The 7,671-nt window shown below is 36.3% G+C and overlaps 1 pseudogene; it reads right to left on the bottom strand.

Annotated features, from left to right (window-relative positions):
- Positions 1–7,671, bottom strand: part of LOC107684225 (adenylate cyclase type 2-like) — a 131,685-nt pseudogene that overhangs the window by 35,723 nt on the left and 88,291 nt on the right.

Raw genomic sequence — 7,671 nt, 5'->3', positions numbered from 1 at the left:
TCAGCTGCATCGATTTTCCTGTGTTTTTTCTGCGGGCATATTTGGAGTTTCAGCGCGAGAGCACCCTCTGGCCTTTGGATGGTGATTTACTGCTGACCACAGAACCATGCTTCACTGAAAGATACGCATGACAATCACAGCTTCTGTCGAATCGCGATCTCGATTCCATTTCGATTTATCGTGCAGCCCTAGTATGCTGTTTGAATATCCCCCTAATCAGAGCATACATTATGAAGGGAGGAAAAGCTGTTTTTGAGTGAGTCACATGTCATTAGTGTGCAGTATTGTGTAGATCTGTGTCCGGATATACTGACTTTCTCTTCCTTATATCAGTGAAATATGTGATATGTGACACAGAAGTGAATAGTAAATGAATGAATGATATCACTTTTCCACCAGTGCCCAGATCCTTGTTCCGACCCAGCCCCAAAAACTTGCAAACAAGGGATGAGCTTCCACTATGGACTGCAGTTTGTAAGGCGCCATTTTTAAAAGCCATTGGAGTTCAGGTAAATGAACAACATTAACAACAATAATTAAATGTTTCTGTTCAGCAATGGTTGGCAGAAGAGATCTACGCTCTCCTTCCGCAAGAGATAATATGCAATTCCAGTCACATGTTGGTGACGTAAAGGATTCTTCTCCCTGCCATTGGAAACGCGTGCTGGTTCTGAACGAGTGCCACTCTTGGCCGAGCACCAGCTCCAGCTCCGGCACCAGCCCAGTGGAAAAGCGGATTTGGACACGGTTTATGCATGAATGCGTTAAATTCCTCTGTTCACGCTTGTACCTTGTTCAGCTGCATTGTAAGATGTCATTATAGACCTGGTGTGTTTCCGGAGGGCCACAGTCCAGCAGAGTTTGACCACCTGAACCAGCTAATCAAGTTCTTCAGAGTCACTAGAAAGTTCCAGGCAGAAGTTCCAAGTGTGTTGGAGCTGGTTGAAGCTAAACTCTGCAGAACATTGGCCCTCCAGAAACAGGTTTGGACAACCCTGTTATAGACAGAGCAGAAGCGAAATTGATCCCTTTTTTACCACACTGACTCTTAGTTGTTGTTGTTTTTTTGTTTTGTTTTTTTTAGAAACTGTATTGACATCATATTTGGTTAACATTTCTTGAAAACGCAGAGCTTTAATGGTAAAAAGAATGCATATACAGGACAGAAAATAAAATTATTTTCATCAACACCCATATTGACTCAAATAAACAATCACTTAGGCCTACGTGGTAATGATTTTGATAAAGAATACTTGTGAGTATAGGTATGAGATAAAGTTGTGTCCAAACTGTCCTAAAGCATAGGTCAAAGATTTTCAGTCAACTAATCTAAGTGACTCATAATTTATCACTCTTGTTGAGTGCAACGTACAATACAGCTTCTCTTCAACATTTCACAGTGAAGTGTTTTGCCTAGAGACACAGTAGTGATACAGGAACAGTAATATATGACCTCTAAATGATCAGCCCTGATTCATTCAAGGTCCTCTGTAAGCCTACAGGAATTATATACATGACGATAATTATTTTAATATAACTGACATAACCAAAAATGTTTGACAGCAACACACCTACTGTAAGTGCAGAATTATTTGTAGGCTCAACACATACAATGATTGATAGTTCATTCATAAATCTAGAGCTTAAGGACTATTCTAAGGTTTAAAACTGTTAAGACAGACAGGAGCTTTGAAATCGCATTAGATGCTACTTGACACATTAACAACAACTGTAAGACTAATCTTACTGTAAGACTAGAATCAGATTAGAGTGCTTTAATGGGGTCATGAATTTAGAGTAACATTCCAATCAAAAACAGCTTTTATTGAAATGAAGCTGCCAAAAATTATGCATTTATATTACATAATAGATTTGACTACATAAACTCAAGACTGCCTGCACAGACACAGATCAATGCCTATTTATATGCCCACTTGGTGCATGTTAGTGAAGGGAGAGATACTATATAACAGAATAACTTGGTATAAAAATAGATTTAGTTGCCTGCTCAAATCTAACGGCACATGTTTTCCAAATGTTGTCTTCATAATAAATAAATTTAGTCCTTTCACTGTGCTGACTCTGTACATAATATAAATGAATGTTTCATAATTATCTGTATTATTTCTGAACCAATTAATTTTTGCAAGGGGCAGTGACTTGCTGTATGATTCCTGTGATTTTGAACAAATGTGAGATCATGAACTGTCACTTTATTATAGCTAAGTGAGTTCACATTATTACTAGCTAAGTACCTCCACATTGGAAATACATGACTCTGCCTACACAGCTGCAAACGTGCAAAATCATACCTATACATATATTTCTCTGTTTCCAGGTGAAAAGAATTCTAGGAAGTAAAACACCAATTACTTTTGTTCATTTTCATACAAATTATGATTACAGGGCAGATTGCTGATGAATATGTGCTTATTTTTGCAAGGTTCCTTGCACAAAACTGCACATGCTATAACACTTTTACCATCGTGCATGATTTGTAAACTAACAAATTTGAACATTTATAAAATCCAGTAAATATGTACAGCTTTTCTGAAGTTGTAAGCTTGCTCGGTAGTTCGCCTGGTTCAGCATTGTGTTGCACTTGGGAATAAGTTCAGTGAAAGACGAGTCACGTTAAAAGAGCTCAAAGGGTTGTAAAAGAAAGGTATAGGTGGTATGTTAATATTAGGCGATAGAGCATTAACATTTCAGTGCCACTCAACAGACATTTAATTTCTGGACTGCCGTGATATGTACAACAAAAAATTGAATAACATGTAAACTGTTTTGGATACAATTAAACACGCTATCTCGTGCTACATTTTAAACTGCTGTGACGCGTGCTACAAGCAACACAATATTCATTTGCAACCATTTTGTATCCACAGGCACATTTTTTATTAACACTGTTTAATAAACTCGCATCTGGCTCTTATGGACATGTTATCTGAAAAGTGCAGCGAAATGTACTCAGAGAAACATATTTCAGGTTTTGCAGAAATGTAGGCCATCATGTAATTCCAATGAGCCTGGGTTGACATTGCCTGAAAGATTTTTTCCCCCTAACAAAATTCTATTATACAAATGATATAGCACAGCAATATACCTGAAGATACCATATCGGTTGTTTGTTGTAAGAGTTATAACATGTTTTTACCTACAATGTATTGTTCAACTTAATTATAAAAGATGTCAAATGAATTTAAAATCCACTTGGCTCAAAAATCTGAGAATGTTTGTATTTCCGTGTGTAACTCAAAAGGAAGAGAGAAATGGAGAGGGTTAACAGATTATTTGCAATTAAATGAAATGGGTATTCTATGGTATCCATTCAGTTAGAATTGCATCAACCCATTCATCTTTTGGATTGTATTGCTGTCCTCCCATTCAACACCTAGTTGAACCTGTGACTCTACCATCATCATTACACACTAAAGTGCATGAATTGTTATTTGCTGAGTGCCCCACAGGGAAACGCTAAACCATAATGAAATTTAACCTGCCAGTGACACCAAGATCAGATCCAATCAACTCACCCTGAACATGACTGAGGCAGAACACTATCACAGCTAACACAATACAGACAAAACTGTAATTCTAATTTAGCACCCGAAGGCATCCGACAAAATAAAAGGTTTTAGAAACATATCAGATTTGAAAAAGGTTAAGAGGTCACAAAACCATCTATTCAGGCATTCTGTCTGTATCTGATTCAGACCTTGTAAAGCTCCCAGCATTAAAACATTAGTCTAGCGGCCTTTTAGCTATGTGAATTTTGACCTTGCAATTAACAGTGAGATACATAATAAAAAATAAATCTACCCAGAATAATAGCAGCTTCTCTATTCTCATAATAATTATCATAACAATAATAAAAACAAAATAATGAATTGTATTCTGTTTCACACAAAATCATCATATGTTTAATACGTGCATAACATGTCTAGTTGCACAAATAACAGGTCATGCTGTGTGGTTTAGTTTGCTAGCACAGTGTTTACTCACTTTAGCGAAAAGTTCTCTCTTTCACCAGTAATATGACATGTTAGACATAACAATCATTGAAAGAATTGATAATAATCATTGATATTTTATTACATGTGTGGATGTCAAACCTGTAACTTAAAAACAATGTATTAACCCAAAAATGAAGTCTGCCATTATTTATGAGTTATGAAAGAGACATCCCAATCAAATCAGTTTTAAAAGGACAAACTTATTGTATGCCCCAAAAGCTCATCCTAAAGCATGTGCTTCACTGAATCAATGCCCAATTTCTATGTTTAAGAGCTGGGAAAGGAAATATGATTTCATGTAATCAGTACTTTATGAACTGTCCCATACACATCCAGCATAAGGTAAGATAAGTGACACTTTGCTCTTGCGATTAGCAGTTCTACCAAAAATGGCTTTGGGTGCAGTGGTTGAGATGCTGACTGGAAGAGCTGGCAGAAAGATCACACATGCTGCAGAGATTCTAGCACAGTTCTGTGTAAGAGCCTTTCCACTCTGGCGCCCAAAGGGGCAAAAATCTGTTCTTTCACAGTTAGTATGCTAACACCTCACAGAGCAGGACAGAGTCACGCCTTTTTTCTATTTCAGAAATCAGCAAACCTCGTCCGTTGTGAATGCATTCACATTACACTTAGGACTATGAAGTTAAGTTAAAAAAAACCCTAATATTGTTTCAATTAACATACCATTTATTAAAGCAAAATCACATCACAACCAAATCTATGCATTTAATATCTATCTATCTATCTATCTATCTATCTATCTATCTATCTATCTATCTATCTATCTATCACTGTTATTGTTGTTGTTATTAAACATTGTTAAACATTCTTTTCAAACTACTTTTTACTCAGTAATAATAATTTACACATTAGAAATTTATTACTTTAGTTTCCACAAGTCCATATGATATGCACAAAACTGCTAGGGAAGCATATTAATGTATGGCACTGCCAAACTACAGTTTGCCAAAATGGCTCTCAGTCCTGTGCCTGAGGCATTCCAGATGTTAGAGAATCAGAATACACAGCTTTCAAGACTCTCTCTACCCAGGACCAAAAGGCATAGCATGAAAGGAAGTGAAAAAAATCGAGACAGTGTGAGAAAAAAGGAGTAGAAACAGCATTTGGCAATTGAGGGAGTCATGTATGGTTCTTTTTGAGTAATCTAAGGCAGTAAGGAACATTTGCACTGAATGCAAGAAATGGACACTGAAAACCGAACATTCATTGACTTTTTATAATGATATTAAGGGTTACTGTTCATATAAAGTTTGACCTTTTATACAGAATTTAAAATACATGCTATTACTGCAGGCCATTCACAGAAATCAGCTTTTACTGAAAGGCCATATTTGCCTGTTTACGCATTCATTTGAACTAAGGAGGGAGCAAGTTAGCTTCCTGAATTTTCTAAACAAGCAATCTGATTGCTAATGAAATCTGACAGCATGGCTAATATGGTTCACAACAAGGAAAATGAGGAGAGATTAAAACAAAATGAATACAGGCAAATGTGCCTTTGATTTATGGAATTTGGAAATGCCTAAATAAGGAACATTATACCAAGGGAAGGTCAGTCTCTAATATTTACAGGTATATTCTAAAATTTGCAGTTACATTTAGTCAGAAAACAGACATCCTCGTTTTCTGAGGACACTCCCTGTTTTTGATGTCTTCAGAAATGTTTACTATGTTCCCAAAGTGAAATGCTGTGAGATTTATTTTTATATAATTATTTTCTGTTTATTTCATTTTGGGTCATTTGTTTTATGATACATTTTATAATTCAGTTTTGATTTAAATGTGATTTAAATGTTCGCTATATGGATGTTGAGTGACATAGTGATGCATTTGCAGAGGAGAAGCACAGCAATGTGATGTTGGCACAGAAGAGTTATCGCTGACAATAAAAGTTACTGTCACTGTTAAAGTTCTGTTTTTCCAGTGTATGAGACTGGATGTTTACCATCTTTTCCTCAAAAATATTTTAATAACGCATTTGTCATTGAACTAAATGTTTTCATTTCAGAAATCTGGTCACCTTAAGTAAGACTGATACCGCCTTAATATCAATATCCATGAATAGCAATTATCAACACACCCATACTAAGCCTTTCAAATATATCAATGTCAACGAGCATTCAAATTATAAATCACAAAAATCATCTATGACTTAATAATCATACATAACCTGACTCATAGACACACATGCATAATCACAAGCAATTGGCAAGGATCCTTCTCAACAGACAAGGCAAACTTCAACAGTTGCCGCACAGGGTAAAGCTCACAGCTCTTGGCAAGCACATAGCAAGACAGATGGGAGAGCACTGACCTGCCATACTAGGGGCTCCACATGGTCGACTGTAGAGGAGAGGCAGACACTGAGGACGACAGTATGAGAGGACGCGGTGAGCACGCTGGCTATGATGGCATCTCTCATGGAGAAGGGGAGCATGGTATATACCACAAAGATGATGAACAAGAAGAAAGACACCTAGAATCAGAGTAAACAAAACAAGAGACATTATGACAGATTCTTTTGGTTATTTCAGGTGTTAGCTGTCTAAGCAAAAACGTTCAACTGTGTTCTCACTTTTGTCATGATGTGGAAGGTTGTAACATGTTTTATTCATGAGACAATCACCACATTGGTTGGCCAAAATAATGGTTTAAAATGTTGTTTTATTTTCTGCCAAATTTTGTTGAAAAATTTGACTGAAAAAAACACTCTGTCACAACTTTACTTATACTGGTCATCTGTGAATGACGTCACCTCCCAATATAAACACGCCCCAAATGATAGTCCCGCCCCTGATATTGATTGACAGGTTTCTGTGTTGAGATCAGAAATTCAAATGCAAAAGGAATTGCGATTCCATTTGAGTTATGGCAGGTTACATGCGCAACACAGAGAGAGTGAAAAAGCAGATGTGGTAATTAATATTGATATTTAAATATGACAGGCTCATCGTAAGACATGGGAAATACAATTTTGTTTTTTCAAAAAACCACAAATTTCGCAGTCACTGCGCGTTCACAAAAGTGAAAACGCAAACAGTAATGCAAGATTTGCAGTTGCATTTGGATTATGTCACAATTTATGTGTCCACATGTGGAAAACACAATTGAAAATACAATTTGCAATTCCTTTTGAAAATTGCCCTGAATATTCTTCCATACTCCAATTTTTTTTCTTTGATTGGTTGAAAGTCAGTGTAAATCTAAAACATATACTCCACAACCATGTAATGTTCACCTGATATTGTTGTTTTAAACCCAGATATAGTAAAATTTCTGAAAAGAATGATGCCCAAAAGTTGGGTTAGTCCATATTTGACCCAAAGTTGGGTTGAAACAACCCAGCATTTTTTAGAGTGTATAATATAATATAAAGTTTCAGAGTTTGGCCCTGTCCCAAATGGCACCCTAAACCCTTGCGGCCTTCCTCTGTTGAAACAACCCAGCATTTTTTAGAGTGTAACAACCATTTTCCCAACTTAAAATTAAAAATACTGCATGCTATTATTGTCTTGTCTTCTATGTGCAACACCATACATATTGATATAGAAGTGATTAAATAACCTATAGATTAAACTACTGGTTTTGAAGCTATATGTCAGAGTCTACACTCTAAAAAATGCTGGGTTGTTTC

Source organism: Sinocyclocheilus anshuiensis, unplaced genomic scaffold, assembly GCF_001515605.1.
Source record: "Sinocyclocheilus anshuiensis isolate Anshui unplaced genomic scaffold, SAMN03320099.WGS_v1.1 scaffold113, whole genome shotgun sequence".
Classification (NCBI taxonomy): domain Eukaryota; kingdom Metazoa; phylum Chordata; class Actinopteri; order Cypriniformes; family Cyprinidae; genus Sinocyclocheilus; species Sinocyclocheilus anshuiensis.
The sequence above is the reverse complement of the archived record's forward strand: the minus strand, read 5'-3'. Positions and strand labels throughout refer to the sequence as shown.